This window comes from Halyomorpha halys, unplaced genomic scaffold (genome assembly GCF_000696795.3).
Source record: "Halyomorpha halys isolate HHAL.00 unplaced genomic scaffold, Hhal_1.1 Scaffold270.1, whole genome shotgun sequence".
NCBI lineage: Eukaryota > Metazoa > Arthropoda > Insecta > Hemiptera > Pentatomidae > Halyomorpha > Halyomorpha halys.
In genome coordinates this window covers 719,604-737,348 of record NW_027105226.1, presented here as the reverse complement: position 1 = coordinate 737,348, position 17,745 = coordinate 719,604, and the positions used below count along the sequence as shown (strand labels likewise).

Below are 17,745 nucleotides of genomic sequence, written 5' to 3'. Positions count from 1 at the left end.
ACATAAATTATCCGCCATTTTGTAGCGGCGGCCATCTTGAATTTATAATGATAATGAATAAACATAATTGTATTGTCACCAAAATCCAAAGTGTATACAAAATTTCAGATTAATCGGTTGACAGGAAGAGGGTGAAATTTGAATTACTAAATTTGACCCAAGAATAAATAATAAATAAAACAAACGTGGTGAGCTAAATAAAACCGTTTAAATATAGATATACTTATATTTTTTAATTATCATTCGTTGTGTTTCGAGATATTTAGAGTGGATGGATAAACCTCTACTGATCTGGATGCTTCCATGCATAATATTTCTGATAATGTAGTTTTAAGCCAACATGCAAGACTGTGAAAATGGACTTTTCTTTTAAAGTACTGGTCATCTAATTTATGATAATTATTTTTTTTCCTTACAATTAACGTTAAATCATATTTTTATTAATTGTCTATTGTTATCTATACTTGAGGTGTAGATAGTTGACCGTAGATTAATGATTGGAGAAGTTTGTCAGGGGGTGCGGTCAGCAAAGAACAACATAAATAAATAAAACCATATTTATTTATTTATTTTATGCCGACTTTTCGACCTGAGTTTCAGGTCTTCATCAGGGGTTGTGGCGTAGAAGGTAGGCCTGCAACGGATGCTGATATGGTTTTATTTATTTATGTTGTTCTTTGCTGACCGCACCCCTCGACTTGGGTTGCTGACAACTTCTCCAATAATCTATACTTGAATTTGAAAAATGATCTTGTTAAGATGAAGTGATTATTAATGAAGCCAGAGTCATTAAGGACACTGAAGCAATATTATATTGAGGATTGAATGATAATTTCGAATAACGGTTACTTTCATTCTGTAAAAACAAACTGTTTCTTTTATTTTACGATATCATTGCAGTGATGTAAATCTTAAGTAATTATTTAATTTACAGTGAGATTAATAATAATAATTTATCTATTTTTTTAAAGGGCAACCCCCGTACATAGACAGTGTAATAAACTAATATCAAACAATATATCCTAGCTGGGCTATCTACATTCGTTAGAATAAAACAAAAATGTCACTTCTTATTTAATAATATTAAAAAAACATAACAAAAACTATACCTCCTATTGGAACGCTAGGTGTCCAGCTCTAAGCAAAAGGTTTTGCGTTACATGTATAAAAAATAGTTTAAGATCCAATCCTATGGGTAAAGGCAGAAATTCATACAATTAGTTTCGGCATGTATCGGATTCGGTTCTCATGATGGAGATAATGGGCAGTTTGTCAAGAAAAAGAAACAATCCTCCAGTGCCGTTCCTTCACATGCTGGACAAACCTTCTGTGGGTCCAAAGTATATTTGTGTGGACCGACACTTAAAGTAATTGCATATTTACCGGAGAGTCGTAGTTGGGCAATTAATCTCAAGTGAGTTATAGGGCAGTTGATTTTTAGGTAGCTTTGAGGAGCATCCATTTTAATGAAGAACCTACCGTACTATAGGTCGATTCTCGTAATAACAGGAGGTCTTTATCCTTGGCAAACTCCCTGGATCTATCCTAGATCTTCCCCATTCTAATTTTGATACTTACCGGATCATTAAGTAGTATCGGGTCAGACATCCCGAAGCTCTCTAATATTTTTCTTAGAGTGAACTCAGTTAAATAACGGGTTCAACCACATCTTCCTTCCTACTCCTTCCACGACGTCCAGGCTGAGACCTTCCGGAAAGATTTTATGACCATAAGAAAAAAGAAGACATTAAAACCTGAAATGTGAACGAGGTTTCGAACTCGAATCCTTTTGACAGATTAACATTTCTTCCTGTATCGAGATTTGCTTATAAAACTGGAAAAGTGATATCCGTTATATATCATTACGTTACATTGATGGAGAAGAACAGTAAGAGTATGAAGGGTGCTGAGGGATAGAGTGAGAGGAGATCAGGGAGAAAGGAAGGAGAGTTAATGGGAGAGAAAAAAAGAAAGAGGTAAACAGGGTAAAGATGGAGAAAGAGAAGCAGTAGGAGAAATTTTTGTGGGGAATTAGGTAAAAACAGAGAGAGGGAAAGAGGGATAATAGAGAAAAAGAGAGAGGAAGAGGGAAACAGACGAATTCGGACGCGACAAACCCCCTAACGGTGCGGGCAATGCCCTTGGCCCAGATCCCCACTGACCCTGCCTTCGTCTTCTTTTCTCACTGTACTCCTACATTAATATATCTTTTATTGTCCCCATATAGTAATATATCTTCTTTATTCTCGGATATAATTTTTTATAATAATTAACTCTTTTTAAATAAATAATGCATTATTATTAGTTGGTGCTTTATGCGATGGCTACCATTAAATAGAAGGAAGGAATTATATCAATTTCTTAATTTTAATTAGGTACCCTAAGTATATATAATATCATTGAGGATTACAACCTTTACTTATTGGCCTTCAGTGTAGCTGATTGTATTATTTTAATAAAAGAAACAATCTTTATCTAAATTGTTTTCAAGTTCCGCTATTATTTAATTCATATTTAGTTTATTATATTTTCCTTTCGATCTATGTATTAGTTTTGTTTTGGTAAAACGTATTTATTTGTTTATTTTACTGTAAACTGATATACTGCTGTGACTGTTATTTCTCTGGTTTGATCTCACATCGCTGTGAAATTGTTGCATGCAATACATGCAATAGTGAATTTGTTTAGCATTTCACAGGGGAGGATCTGAGAGGGAGAATTCGGGAGAGTGAATTTCTCTATCAAATGAAATAAAAATCATGAAATGGAATGGACAAGAGGAGGAAAGAAAAAAAAGCAATAAATTGAAATCTTTGTATTTGGTGTGTATACTAAAATTTGTAAATGCAAAAGAAAACTGTGGGAAAAAATAGGTTTTCTTTCTATTTTATTATAACATGTAAAATATGTAATTTATATATGCCCGATCATGGATTGATAAGTATGCTGTGTAATGTAGCAACCCGATGTATTTGGGCAGAATGGATGAATACAGTATTTCTCTCCCTCTCTACATATGATGTGTAAATATTATTTTAATTTTTTTTTTATTATTATCTGTTCTCTTTTACCAGTCTTATTTAATTTAGCACTATAATATGTTATTAGAAAGGTGATGTATACTGAAAAGGGTTAAATTCTGACTGGTAAAATATCCGAGCATTGATCTGTTGATGATTTAATAATACTGAAGTTAGCGGAATACTGGGAAACTATTTAAGTAAATACTACTACGTTGATAGAAGCTAGTATAGAAATAAATACAGGTTCCAATCCATTATCCGGCGGATCAGGTGGGTGTGTAAGATTGCAGGGTTAGTAACGAACGAATCCAAAAAAATTTAATAAACCGACGGGTAAACACTCGAGTGGTAGACCGATAAGTAGGTAGGAGGATAACGTAAAGTGATATTGGGTAGATCAGGTTCGTAAAAAAAATAATGTTAAAAAGTTTAATAATTAGAATATTTCTATTAGTATATTAGTATATAGCTTATTTAAAAAAAATTAAATCAAATTATGGATATTGAAAAGGCGATCGCAGTATCCCCAAAATGTCAACCAAAAATTTTTTATCCTAAGGCAAGATAAATGGATTTTTATATTTTAAGTTTTGATATAAATGAGTTGTTCTTATGTATCAACCCATCGACCATTTTACTCGTGGATTAAAAGCAGAATTTGATTAATCCTATTCATTCATTATTTACAATAACTTTACAATTACCTATAGCCATCATACAATTATCTATATAAATAGTTTATATAGCTAAATATCCCTGCGTAGTTGTTGTTGTTGTCTGGGGCTTTAGAGCGTAAAACCCTGAGGTCAACGCCCATGATTCGCGCTTTATAATTTTATTTCATTTTATTTTTCTCTTTAAATGATTACGAAAAAAATTTAAATAATTACTACTTTTGGATTTTTTTAGTACGTATAACAAATTTTCTGGTTTAAATCTTATTCAAAAGGCCATTCCTTTTTAAGAAAACCAAAACCATTATACCTCCGAAGTAAGGCTCCGACCTGATAGAAAATGATCCGTTTTTCTCTGAACGAACATAGCGAGCAGAAGTCGATAGTTACTGATTTAATTAGATAGTGATATAATTAAAACAGTAATAATAATAACCCAAATGAATCTTATATTATTGCCTGTATTTCAAGGGGGAAATCGTCGATCGGCTAATACATAAGAACAATAAATTAATACCAATACTTGATAAACAAATGACCCGTGAAGTCAACAAGAGGATTCATAATCTCGATTTCTTTCAACCTTTAAGGTCAACTGCTGGCACGTTTTGACATTTGCCAATGCTCATTGGTAAAAATCCAATTTCTCTTTTTATTATTCAAATCCAGTTTATTTTTAAGACACTGTGAAAACTTTAAAATTTACTGGCAAAAGATCGGTTCGATGATTCGTTCCGGGTTATAAGCAAGAGCTTTGATAAAATCAAAAATATTGGTAAGCCTTAGATTTTATCATTCGTAGGAATTTCACAGTAACATATATAGCGGACATCTCAGAAACGACCAAAACTGTATTATAAGAGATATGAAACAGATATAAAATTCGCCTCCATCATCCTCTGATGATATCCAGCGCTATGTAAACGATTTACCAAATTTCACTTCAATCTATCAACAATTATAAGTGCAGAGGTATAGACCTTAGGTATTCCAACCATATCGCGAAGCCAATGGGCTTTATGGAAACCAGATACCAAGATTGTAAACTATGAAAAAATCATAAGGATATACATGAAATGTTATATACAAAATAATACAAAAAAGGAATGAACGAAAATATAAATCAATTCATTCGTAAATATGAACGGGATAACCTTTTAGTTTCCTCCGTACATTTTGTTCGTTTTGTATACAAACAAACATTTTTTTTAAAATGTATTTAATGTAATTTACAACTGTACAAAATAACAAACTGTACAAAGTCACTTTTATTCCCCCTACCTGTACCTCGGAGAATTTTCAGGGATTGTTAAGGATGAAAGATTAAGAATTAATGGGTTAAGATGGTTAAGGAGTTTGGAATGAAAAGATGCATATCTGTTTTGGGCCAAATCTGCAACGAATGGGATGTTAAGGTCTTTGTGAATGAGTTTATTTGTAACGTAATAAGGAGCATCAAGGATTTTACGTAGGATTTTGGATTGTAATGATTGGATGAGGGAAGAATTTGATGGTTCGGTGGTGCCCCAGAGCTCAATTCCATATGTCCATATTGGTCTGATTATCGTAGTATATATTAATTTTTTGTAGTGAATGGGAAGTTTAGAGCGTTTGTCAAGTAGGTGTTCTAGAAATCGAAATCTTCGAGCAGTTTCTTGTCGTTTCAGTCTTTATGGAGATTCCAAGTAAGTCTCTTGTCAAGATGGAGTCCTGAGTATCGAATCTGTTCAACAGGCGTTAGTGGAGTATTTAGAAAGGATACTGTAGGACAGGAGGGCAGAGGTTTACGACGGAAATTAAGGTGATCTGCTGGAATTTGTCAGGATTTATTTTGATTCTCCAGTTTTGACACCATTCTTCAATAGATGTTATGTGTGTCTGTAGTGTTAAGAAACATTTAAAGTAAATAATATAAATTTAAATTAATAGGTTATATCTTCATATTTGTATTCATTTAAGAAGATGTTTGGGAGCGGTCAGAGAATAACACAAATAAGTTAAAAAACGAATTTATTAATGCCAACATTCGGCCAAAATTTCTAGCCTCCATCAGGGCTAAGAACAAAAAACAAGATACTTATAGATTTTTTTCCTATAACTTTAATTTTTAAATTAAAATATTCATATTTCTTTGTTTCTTTGCATTATATAATTGTATATTTTTATTTCATTAATTGTGTTAATTTAATTACCTATATATACATTTTATTTCCGACTTCTTTCATTTTATTTTTATCTATTTTCATTCTGTACAATTATTTACTTTAATCTATGAAGAAGAAGGTCAGGGTCACAGTCAGAAAAGAACAAATAGTTCTCATCTCTATCCGACGTTTCGCTCCTCTTTCCAGGGCTTCATCAGAGCTAAAAATATACAAAAAACAACTAAGAACATTATAACAATAAATAATGTTCTTAGTTGTTTTTTGTATGTTTTTAGCCCTGCAAAGAGAAGCGAAACGTCGGGTATTAAATAGTTGAAAACGTTATACGGCCAACTGTATATATACTTTAATCATTCTATATAGTACTATCTACGGTCAACTAATTACTTTTATTTTACTTCGTTCCTTTGTTGTTGTCTTTTTAAATCAATTTAAATAAATCTTTCTATGTATATTGTGATAGTATTGTCATATTTTACAATTTATGAATCTTGTTCTTATATAACCCTGCAACGAGGTGCGAAAATTTGGTTACTAATAAATACTGTTTTGCTTTTACTTATCTGTGTATCTTTTTTTCTACAAAAATAAAAATCGTACACAAGTATGTTAGTTGCATGAGACAAGTAGGAAATAAGTTATTTTCAATTAGAATAAAATGATGCCGGAACGAAAGCTACAATGAACACGATGACCAAAGAACCGACATTCAGAGCCAAAAAAAACTTTTCTGCAATTACTATCAATTTTAAGGAAAGTCAGTATTAGCGAATCCTATTGCCAACCATTGAACAAGTCTGATCATTTACCATGGTTTTTAGAATAAAACTATTAAAAAAAAAAAAAAGATAGTTACATCAGACAAGCTGTTGGGCCGCCTCTGCAGTTATATCACCAATGCCTTCTTTAGTCTTCTAAAATTAAACTTCTAATATGAAGTTTTAGACGAGTTCTCGTATTCATTAGGAGATAAAAATATTTAATTTATCAATTGGTGAAATCGGAGAAAACCATTACGATTCGGATATGATCTAAATTCAGGGGTGAGACAAACATAGGTAAACTCGCGTAGTCCTATTTCTTATCGTATCCTAAAACTCTTTTTTTTTTTTAAATTATTTTTTTTTATGTTATTTACAACTGTACAAAATAATACAATAGGTAAATATGTAGTATGTTACATATACACTTGAAAATCTTGGGAAGTAACCATCCATTGGTGGTACTTCAAACATTAATTTAAATCAGAAGGTCCCGTGGCCATCTTCTTTTCAGACGCCTCGGAGGATTATCAGGGATTGTTAAGGATGAAAGATTAAGAATTAATGGATTAGGATGGTTAAGGAGTTTAGAATGAAAAAAACCCATATCTGTTTTGGGCCAAATCTGCAACGAATGGGATGATTAGATGCGGGAAGAATTTGATGGTTTGGTGGAGCCCCAGAGCTCAATTCCATATGTCCAAATTGGTCTGATTATTGTAGTGTATACTAATTTTTTGTAGTGAATGGGAAGTTTAGAGCGTTTGTCAAGTAAGTGTTGTAGCAATCGGAATCTATGAGCAGTTTCTTGTCGTTTCAGTCTTGTGTGTGGATTCCAAGTAAGTCTCTTGTTAAGATGGAGTCCTAAGTATCGAATCTGTTCAACAGGCATTACTGGTGTATTTAGAAAGGATACTGTAGGACAGGAAGGCAGAGGTTTACGACGGAGGGTAAAGGTGATCTGGTGGGATTTGTCAGGTCCTAAAACTCAATTTTCTTTTTAAGTCATAGAGCTCTCAGAATCTTATAGACTCTTGGTAATAGTAAAATGCAGGAATATTATAGAAACATAAAGTGATACAGTGATTTTAACGAAATTCTTTTTCTATTTAACGGAAATGATTCTGTCCGTTAGGCAGAAGAGACGTTCGTTAAGAAGGGATTATATAAAAAGAAAATTGAAACTAGAAAATGAAATTAAGCTGTGAACCTTGAAGTCCAAAAAACAGTAATATTTTATTAGTACTATTGTTTTGTTTTTTTGATTTGAAAATTGGCGTTGTAGTCTTGGAGAAAAACCAGAGAAGGCAAACTGTTTTGTTTTTTTTATTCAATGTTTGTATTATTATTAATTATCTTGAAACGTAAAATTTCAATTAGTATTATTTTTATTTTTCTGCAATAATTAATTATAAAAATACGAATTTTTATTTAATTAAGATGACAAAACAATGTTCACAAAATATTTTTAAGAACTAGATAAACGGGAAAAAAAGTTTCGGTTTTTTTTTTCATTATTCTTTTCTTATTGGGACCTCAATGAAAATGTCCGTTATGGAAAGGTGTCCGTTGATAGAAGTTTCACTCAAATACATTTGTTTGAGGCAAATGTAATTTAATGAGAAGATCAATTGTTGCATTTGAGTAAAATCATATCTTCCTAATTAAATTTTCCTACTAATTTCATTAAGTCCTTTTTTTTTTTTTTAACCTACTACCAAGGTTTATTTGAACAGAGAAAAAAAATATATTTCAATTGAAATACAGCTGTATTAGTTAGTTACACTTGATATTAGTTCTGTATATTTACGTACATTGTTACAAATTTTAAAAAAAGTACCAAGGTGTGCCAAATAACGTACTTCATAGGGATTCATTGATAAAAGTAACCAGTTATTTCTACGAATTTCTAGCAAACGTTTCATTTTTGAATAAAAAAAAACAAGCGTTTATACAAATCGGTCTAGCCCTTATAAGGACGTGATTTCAGCGTGGAAAATCGTAAACAATTTTTCATGGCGCTCTTGTTGAGTAATTTAATAAAGCAATTTTCGAAAGATAGGTTGTTTTTGCGGTGGTTAACCTCAATCCAGGGTGGCCGCCATAGAACCAGCGGCTTTATTTTTTTGTTCTGAGATCGACTGCATCGAGAAAAAAAATCTGTTTTCGTTTTCTATTTGATTTCCAATTTCTCTCAAGATAATAAATAAAGTTTACTATTTATTCTTTTCATTTTATTCGTGTTTTTATTAAATTGGTTTTTGTACCAAATCATGGTATAATCCCAAGTTGATAGGCATATTTAATAAATTGATTTACCGTTGTTCGGACAATAAGTTTGAATTATGAAAAACTTCATTTCAGAAACCATTTGACGTACAGATGTCTACCAGCGCTCAAATTAAAGCTAGTTAAATTTATTATAAAATAGTTAATAATGTTTATCTTTGTAGGACTAGTAGTTTTTATGATATTTGACAAAATAAACTCACAAAATGTTAATTTCTAGTTGTTCTCATAAAATGTTGGATTTTTGAATAAATATATCTCTAGATCCATAAGACGCACATATGTCTGCTAACACTCAAAATAAAGGAAATTTAACTTACTATAAAGTAGTTTATTACACTTATCTTCGTAGAGATAGTAGTTTTTATGATATTCACATATGAATATAAATTTGGCAAATAAATATTTGTCCGAACAACTATAAATCAATTTACATTAGGAAATTTCATGAAAACAATTACTCCTACAAAGATAAACATCATAGACTACTTTATATCTCATTAAACTAGCTTTAATTTGAGTGCTAATAGACATCAGTACGACAAATGGTTTTTGAGATATAAATTTTTCAAAATAAATTCAAAAACTACTGATCTTTCAGTAGGGTCCCATAGAACATTTTTATGAAATGTTGCTTTTTAAAAAGGTATATCTCGAAGAGAACTATTGGACGTAAATAACTCTTTTAGGGCTCATATTTTAGCAAATTTGCTCATCTTTAAATGACGTTCTCTTAGGTTTTTTTGTGTTGTTCCTATTTTTTAAGATATAGAGCTGCGAATGATAAATTAATTTTTTTTTTATCGCTTTTAAACAGCCGCCATTTTATATTCCCCCAACCTATACTTGGCAGACTCATCAATTTTGACTATTAATTATAGATAGTTTTCATTAAAGTAATCAATAATTCGGGTGAGATAACTGCCTTTTTTCTCCTCTTGTACTATTTTATTTGTACACACACATCCGACATTCGAAGGGTCAGTTACGAAACGGCCAGCTTGTGCCAGAAAATCCAAAAAACCCATTCACACAATTGCGCATGCGTAAATTTAACATAGTTTGGCAAATGTGTACAGCACATTTTTCCGATTGACTATCAACCGGTTTGGGTTAGTTTTTCTGTTACCGTGTAAACAAGACATTGCGTTTCTGTCTCGTTTTAGTGACATTAGCACAACTACCACGACAGATAAGTGTAACTGTGTAAACGAGCCTTAACGTTATATATCTATTAAGATTTTATATCGCATACATACAACCATTTTAACCATTCCATTTAATCTGCTGGCAAAAATAGTACATAAGCAGAAAATATTTTTTTGTAGCATAATTATGAGAGCAGCATATTTGCTGGTAAAACAATGGGATATTGCCAAAAAATACTGACTGATGACTGATTCAACTTATTTTCTATAAAAAAAAATACTTCATCGTCGAAAGAAATATTTCGCTTTTAGATATGTTTTTTATGGAAATATAAAAATTTTCCCAGCTCAAAAACTAAAAATGGGCCACCAAAAACTTATTCTGCTCCTCTCTATGAGAATGACCCGTAATGATAATAAGAGGAATACGTTTTTTCTCGTTCCAATGTTTTGTTTTCTCTTCTTTTTTCTATTGCTTCCTTCTAATCCATTTTATAAATTAAATTGAGTTGCCTAATATTTACATATGCAAATGTAAACTTTCTCGATAAACAAAATATTGAAATGATAATTAAACTATTGGTAGAACTCTTCAATTCAAATCGTTCAAAACTGGACGTGTAAAATAAATTCCATCAAATCACCTTTATCCTTCTTCGTAAACCTATCACTTCCTTCCCTACAGCGTCCTTAAATAATACTTCACTTACCCCTTTCGCTATCTTGGATTAAATCTTGACAAACGACTAACTTGGAATCCTCTTACAAGACTGAAAAGACAAGAAACTACACGTCTACACTTACTAGACAGACGGTCTAAACTTCTAATTAATTACAAAAGAATCATTTACATGACCATAATAAGTCCTATTTGGACTAACGGAACTGAGGTTTGAGGCTCTACCAAATTATCTAATTCTTCTTGTATTCAACCATTATAATCCAAAAGTCTGTGTAAAATCCTAATTGCTTCTAACCTTGTCTCATATAAAATCAACTATAATGACTTTAATGTTCCACAAGTTTCCGATTTGGCTGTAAACAGATATCAATCCTTCCATGATAAACTCCCTACACACTAAAATCCACTAGTCACTTTGCTTCCTCTTCAATTTCTAGTAATACTCCTAAGCATCTGAAAAGAAGATGGCCTCGGGACCTTCTAATTTAGAAATGTTATTGGAGTTCGATCAAAGCTCTACAAGACTGAGTCATGTCAGTGTAATTAACAACAGTTGTATTTTTATTTAATACAGTTTATTAACTTATTTATTTATTTACAACAAAAAAATATTGGAGAAGAAAGAAATAACAAAGCTCTAGAATTCTCATTTATCAATCACCCGAAAAAAAAAAAACCTTCAAGTTCAAACTAGAAGAAAAGAGTCTAAGGATAAGAGGAGGCGACAGAAGATATCTGGGTCCAGAACATGTAACGGTTCTTTCTAGGGCAAGGCCGAACGGAAAAAGGAATACGATCGTTAGTGCCTCTTTCCTTATCGGGCCTTTCTGGCGGGTCAACACTTTCTTCTTAGCCCATTGTTCTTCGGCCCATCTGTGTACTGTACAGTATAGCACGTATTAGGGTACATGGCCTTGTTTAGGAATCAAAAATGTATATCATTCAAAGAATGTCTTGAAAACAATAAAGAAAAAATAATTAAATTAATAAACAATATATTAAAAAAAAATCAGAATACTGCTACACTTTCTTCAATCTATGACAAATTTGGGTGTAAGCAACTGCGTGGATGTACTATTTGGATTGGTTGGTAAAAGTTGGCCTGAATTTGTGCCCGACCCGTTTAGTGTCGGTTTTGGGCACAAATCAAAGGGCGTTCGGACAAGCACTCGTGCGGCATCCACTCGTTTGTGCTCGAGTAGTGTTGCTTGAGGCCAAATCCAAACGTTTGCCACATACCGCAAATTCAATATTGCAACAAATGTTTAGAAAAGAGAAATTAACAAACTTCGGTATCCATACGCTTGTTTATTCTAGATGGGCAGACGTGGTGGTCGTCGACTATTACCTTCCATTTAAACTATGCATTGGTCAAAAAAATGCAATAATAAATTTTGGAGCGAGAATGCTATTAAATTTGCAATGGTTTGAGAAATGTGTAGCAGCAACTTTATGGTCACTTTTCCATCTGCCTGTCAACCGATCTATGTTTGTTTTACTGTTGCCTTGTGAAAACGATACCGCTGTTCTGTCAGTCCTACCGCGGCAGAAAACTGTCACCGAGTGAATAAACCTTAAAGTAATATAGCTTTAAATATTTTACCCATTTCATTTAACCTCCCGGCGAGAACATAAATAAAAAATATTTTTTTAACATAATTAACAGTATACAAATGTAAATCATCACATGTTGTAATAAATTATTTAGAAAAAATACAACAATAAAGAATTATTGTTGAGTGAAAGTGCCGTTACATTAGTTATGAAAAAAATGGATCAAAACAAAGACGCTGCGATCAAAAGGTGCATAGGAAAATAAATTAACGAAACCTTCAGATTCAATAATGAGTTATAGTTAAATCTGTATATTTTAAAATTCTATCAATTGAGTGTAAATACATTGTTTAAAATTGAATTAACTTAACCAGTTTATTTTTCATCTGAATTTTATACATTTATAAAAATATTATATGTCAATTTTATTTATAATCTTTTCAATTTTTTGAGACTGGTTTTACTGTTTAAATAAAATAATTTATATCCAGGTTAAGCCTCAAAATACTATTTATTATTCCTTTAACTGCCCAATATTTCTGCTAACCCAGCCATCCTCAGGGGTAATCTTAAATATAAATTTCCATCTTATATCCAACAATTTAAAAACTTTTTGAAGACTATTCTGCACATGTCATTTTTCCAAATTTCAAAACTGAACAGATTTTGACTGAAATTAATGACATGGGCAGAATAGCCAGCAAAAAGTTTAAATTATATGTCTAGGTATTTAAATTAATAAGTTTATAATAAAAATTTCAGGATGAAAAGTGGCAATATAGGTTATCTAATACCTTTTCTATGAATTTTTATCATATATTTTCCCCGTCTCCTTCGCCAGTATTTCTGTTTCCTTTTATTTCTCCTTGCTTTAATTTGTTCATTTTTATACTAAAAATTAGTGCAAATCGAAAGTAATAACCGACACGACTCCGACATCGACCATGTTTGACTCTCCGGAATATTCAAGCGTGTGGAAACCGACGTTGGTTACTTTATTTGTTCACTTAACATTTTTAGGTATTTTGAATTTGCAGCAATAGGAAAAATATAAATTTGGATTTACAAGAAAAAAACTAACCAACTTTCCATTGATATACTACGTGAGGTATTACACACGTAGACGAAACGGTACCATCATCGAATCGCCTATAAGCAGAAAACGAGAGGAGATTACGAGTTTTGCTAGTCGTAGCTGGGCGAGCTGGCTAATTGGAAGGTTGCGGTCCATTTGGCTCCTTTGATCCCGGAGCGAGGCTGAACGGTAATAGCCCACTATCGTAGGCAGGTCTCGAACTTCAGCATGTGTAACCGTTGTTCTAACTGTTCGCCTCCTCTTTAGGATCGGCTACTCAATATGTAAAGGGCTAATTGAAAACAATACTACCATTAACTAAGAGTACGTTCATAAGTTCAACCATCACTCAACCTTCTTCATGGATACTGTTTACAACTCAAATTGACCTTTACATTGGGAAGAAAATGTTTATATTGTTATTGAAACAAATTATTTTACAACTTCACTCACCGAAGGAAGATAATCTTTTTTATTCATGTAGAAAATAGAGAACAAAAAATTATTGCCTAAGAATCGAAAAATTTCACGGTCAATGCACGATTTAGATAACAAGAAAAAAGTTCCATTGCGTAGTCAAATTAATGATCAGGAATAACCGATAGAACAATGAATCTGATTTTAGTGAAATCCTCAGGACTTGCGAGGTTTGGTACCTAATTGGTCCCATGTAGATTTTATGCAATTGGCTTACCCATACTTAAATGTAACATCGGCACACCCATATTTTGAAAATGTGTAGTCCGATTTGATCCAACTTTGGAGGATTAGAGTACCACATTGGAAGATTATTATAAGGCAGTCTGTAATAAATTGTAGTAGGATATTGACTGGTGGTCAAAAAAAGTAAACAACACAAGAGAAAAAATTATTTATGTAACAAAAAGAAAAATTAAACATTTTTTGATTTTTGATCAGTAAAATCATGAAGTACTTCTTAAAAGTGTATTTATTAAAGTACATCAGTTATAAACTCTTTTTAATCTTTAAAGAAGCAATCGTACTTGTCAGTTCATTCCCAATATGCTTAAATTTATGAAATATAGAAATAAGAGTGCACATTACACCAATGGACATAGCTGTAGCAAGGCGGTGAAGATGTGCACCCAAGTACAAAGAAGGCGCAAAATTAACCAACGTGTGAAAACGACTTTATAACTCCTTAAAATTCCGACACTTAGTTCTTTTTCAAACAGAGATTTAAATTTTTTTATATATTAACAATATTATTATTTTCTATAAATTTTTGAAATCAAAAAACTTCCAAAGATGAATACAAACTATTCTATATTTTTCTTAATTCTGGAAGCAATCCATATAACCAAAAATATTAAAGACGTAGTAAACTATAAAACTGACTTTAAGCATTTAAACGCACACGACGCCGAAATTATAAATAGATTAACCACATAAACATAAAAAATCAGAGGAAATAAGTGAGAATAAAACAGTAAAATCATAAAGTTTAATTTAAATTACACAATAGTTAAAGTGGGACGTATAAATAGGGAGGTAACAAAACAGCGCATCGGACTTGTGATAAGGTCCAAAGAGGTAGTATACAATATAGAGCAATGTTTGTGCTACGGAGATAGAAGAATGCACCAATAGTGAAGGATAACGAATTAAACAATACAGTTTGAAACAATTTCAACCATGTTATATGGATGACATGATTTCGATAGTGAAATTGAAAGTATGACAAGTATGAGGTAAATATAATTATATGAATAACAAATACACATATATGACATGGATGAGGATTATTGTTTAAAATAAATCATTTGTAGGATTATTAAGGTGCATGAATATGGGAAAATTGTCCCGAAACGTTGTACAACTATGAAAAAAATATAGAATAGTTTATATTCATCTTTGGAAGTTTTTTAATTAAAAAAATTATAGAAATTAGTTTAGTTCCTAAAAAGAAAATTCAGAATACATTTTTTTTTTAAAGCAATAAAAAAGTTTACAGAAATTTTTAAAAAATTGTTCAGACCCCCTCGGTTTACGAGGGCGCAGATTTTTCAAACTTGCCAAGAGCGCAGAAGGCCTTTGCTACTTGGTAAAGATGGCAATCATCTGGGAAACTACTGAAGGGATTATTTTTTCTCACTTTATAAAAAGTGTCACAGCTTCTAAATGCACACATCGTGATTATGCTAAACAAACTTGTAATAGGATGTTTTCATTTTATTTTTTAAATAAAATTGTAATAATTGGTCTTTGCTTGGTCTACTAGTAATGTAATCGATCACAGGAATTAGGAGTCCGCAGAGGTCGCGGTGCACTGGGCAAGGATCCAGTGTACAGATTGCACCGATTTTGAGTTTTTACTGATATAGTTCTAATACCCATACGTTTCATTTTAATTAATTCATTTATTTATGTTCCAGTGTGAAATATTAAACAAACAAATTGCACCTTTTCACAATCATTCGTCAGTTTTCCGGTCAGTCCACTTTTAAAATTTTCAATCCAGACTGTACACAAGATAATTCCACCAATGATTTACCCTTTAGCGCATCTTCGGAGACGCTCTAGAGGAAATAGACCAGTAGCCATTTGTCTAATGGTACCTCAACGACAACCGTTGCCGTTTAGATTAATGCGCACTTTCTGATACGACTTTCCTTTCCACTTTCTTCCTGCTACTGAAATAGGATTGCAACTGGAATAGAAGAGAGTGTGGAAGAATCTTATGTTCCGCTAGATAAACAACCCAATGCCTGAGTTATCTTCCGATAGAACTGGAGACAACTTTGTGCCAAGGATGATTTCCGGAGGTCAACGACTTCTTTTTGCTGAATGATGAGAAAAAAAGAAGTTCAGATAAGTTATAATTCACCATGAACTATCTCAACTTATTTTTTTTTCGTCATTAAGCCACTAGAAGGATTTGAAGAATCATATTAGGAACAAGTTACGTCCGAAACTTATATCTGTACTAATAATATATGCTTTGACACACAATTTTATCTAACATTTTATGTTGGTGGAAACAATTTGTAGTAATGCTGGACTAGTATTAAATCACGAACTTGAATTCATTTTTGAATGGGATTTTCATATAATTAATATATCGCTGCCTGAATATCAGCGCGTCAGACAAAAAAACGTTTTTTTTTTCAAATATCGTTGAATTTAACTTAGACTGGGATTACTTTGTGACACCCCTACTGGCTTTGGGACAGTTTATAGGGCGACCCCAATAGAGTTAGTAATCTACTTACTAATTACTTTTGAAATACGTCCAATTCAAAATCAAATCAAAATTTGTTTGTTTCACTATTGATGCAAAACTTCGATATGCGCTTTACTAAAGAAAGGTTCAACAGATAGGGGCCCAAGTGTTTGAAGCAGGTACATAGTTAATCTTTAAGTAGCTAAGACTTGTTTTATGTGAAGATGTGTCCCGGAGGTACCTAATTTGTACTTATACTGGGCGGTAATGCATGTCCATCCTTGTCGAACAGGCCAAAGGATAGCCCCACAGCATCCATTTAAATATACTTCATAATCATTTCAGACTGCTGCTTTGGCGTTCATAAAAGAATGTGTTCAGCCAGTCTAAATTTCTTACAAATATAGTTTAAATCAGTGGTTCCTAGCATGTAGAAGTCTGAGGAAACAACAAAACAATGTTTTCACAAAATCAGTGTTGTCGGACCCCAGGGCCCACCAGTTAAGAGCCACTGCTATATTTGTAGATAATATAGATCATAAGTTCCCAAATTTTCTTCTCTGCGGAACTCTGCACAATTTAAAAACAATTTGAGGCATCCTGCCCGAGCTAAAAAAAATTGCGACACTATCATCCATAGAGTGGCCGAATACGTAGGAAAATAAGATATAATAATATAATGTAAATGATGGAATGCACTGTGATTTTCTAATTTTTTTCTTCTCTTTTTTTATGTTGTATATTTTGAAAGTGGCTTTCGCTTTCCGTACTCTTGGCATATGCTCATGGTTCCCTAGGGCATACACCCACTGATGAAGACCATTACTTAGCAAGTCCAAAATCTTGTAGATAAATGCTGAATGGTGTAGAAATTATATATTGGATAACCCATTGTATTTTCAAATTCACAAGTGTTAAGTCTGCATTAAAACTTTTTTAAAAATTACATTCATATTAGCCTCTGAAGTAGATTATAGACATTATTAACAGACTTACGTGGATCACATCCGTCTACATTTTTTTTCTCAAAAGTAAACATTCTTGCAGGTCTCTAGCTTTATAAGAGGCCTTACCAAATAGATAATTGTCGCCAAATATGGATCCATAAGAACCACTAAATACTTAAAATTGGCATGTTTTCACACGTTTGGCGCCACCCATCCAAACATTTGAATGGATGGGTATTCACA

General features: G+C 32.2%; 1 protein-coding gene across 1 annotated transcript in view; it reads left to right on the top strand.

Annotated features, from left to right (window-relative positions):
• LOC106680626 (mucin-2) overlaps positions 1 to 17,745 on the top strand; it is a 110,539-nt gene that overhangs the window by 86,731 nt on the left and 6,063 nt on the right. The gene's annotated exons all lie outside the window — the stretch shown is intronic.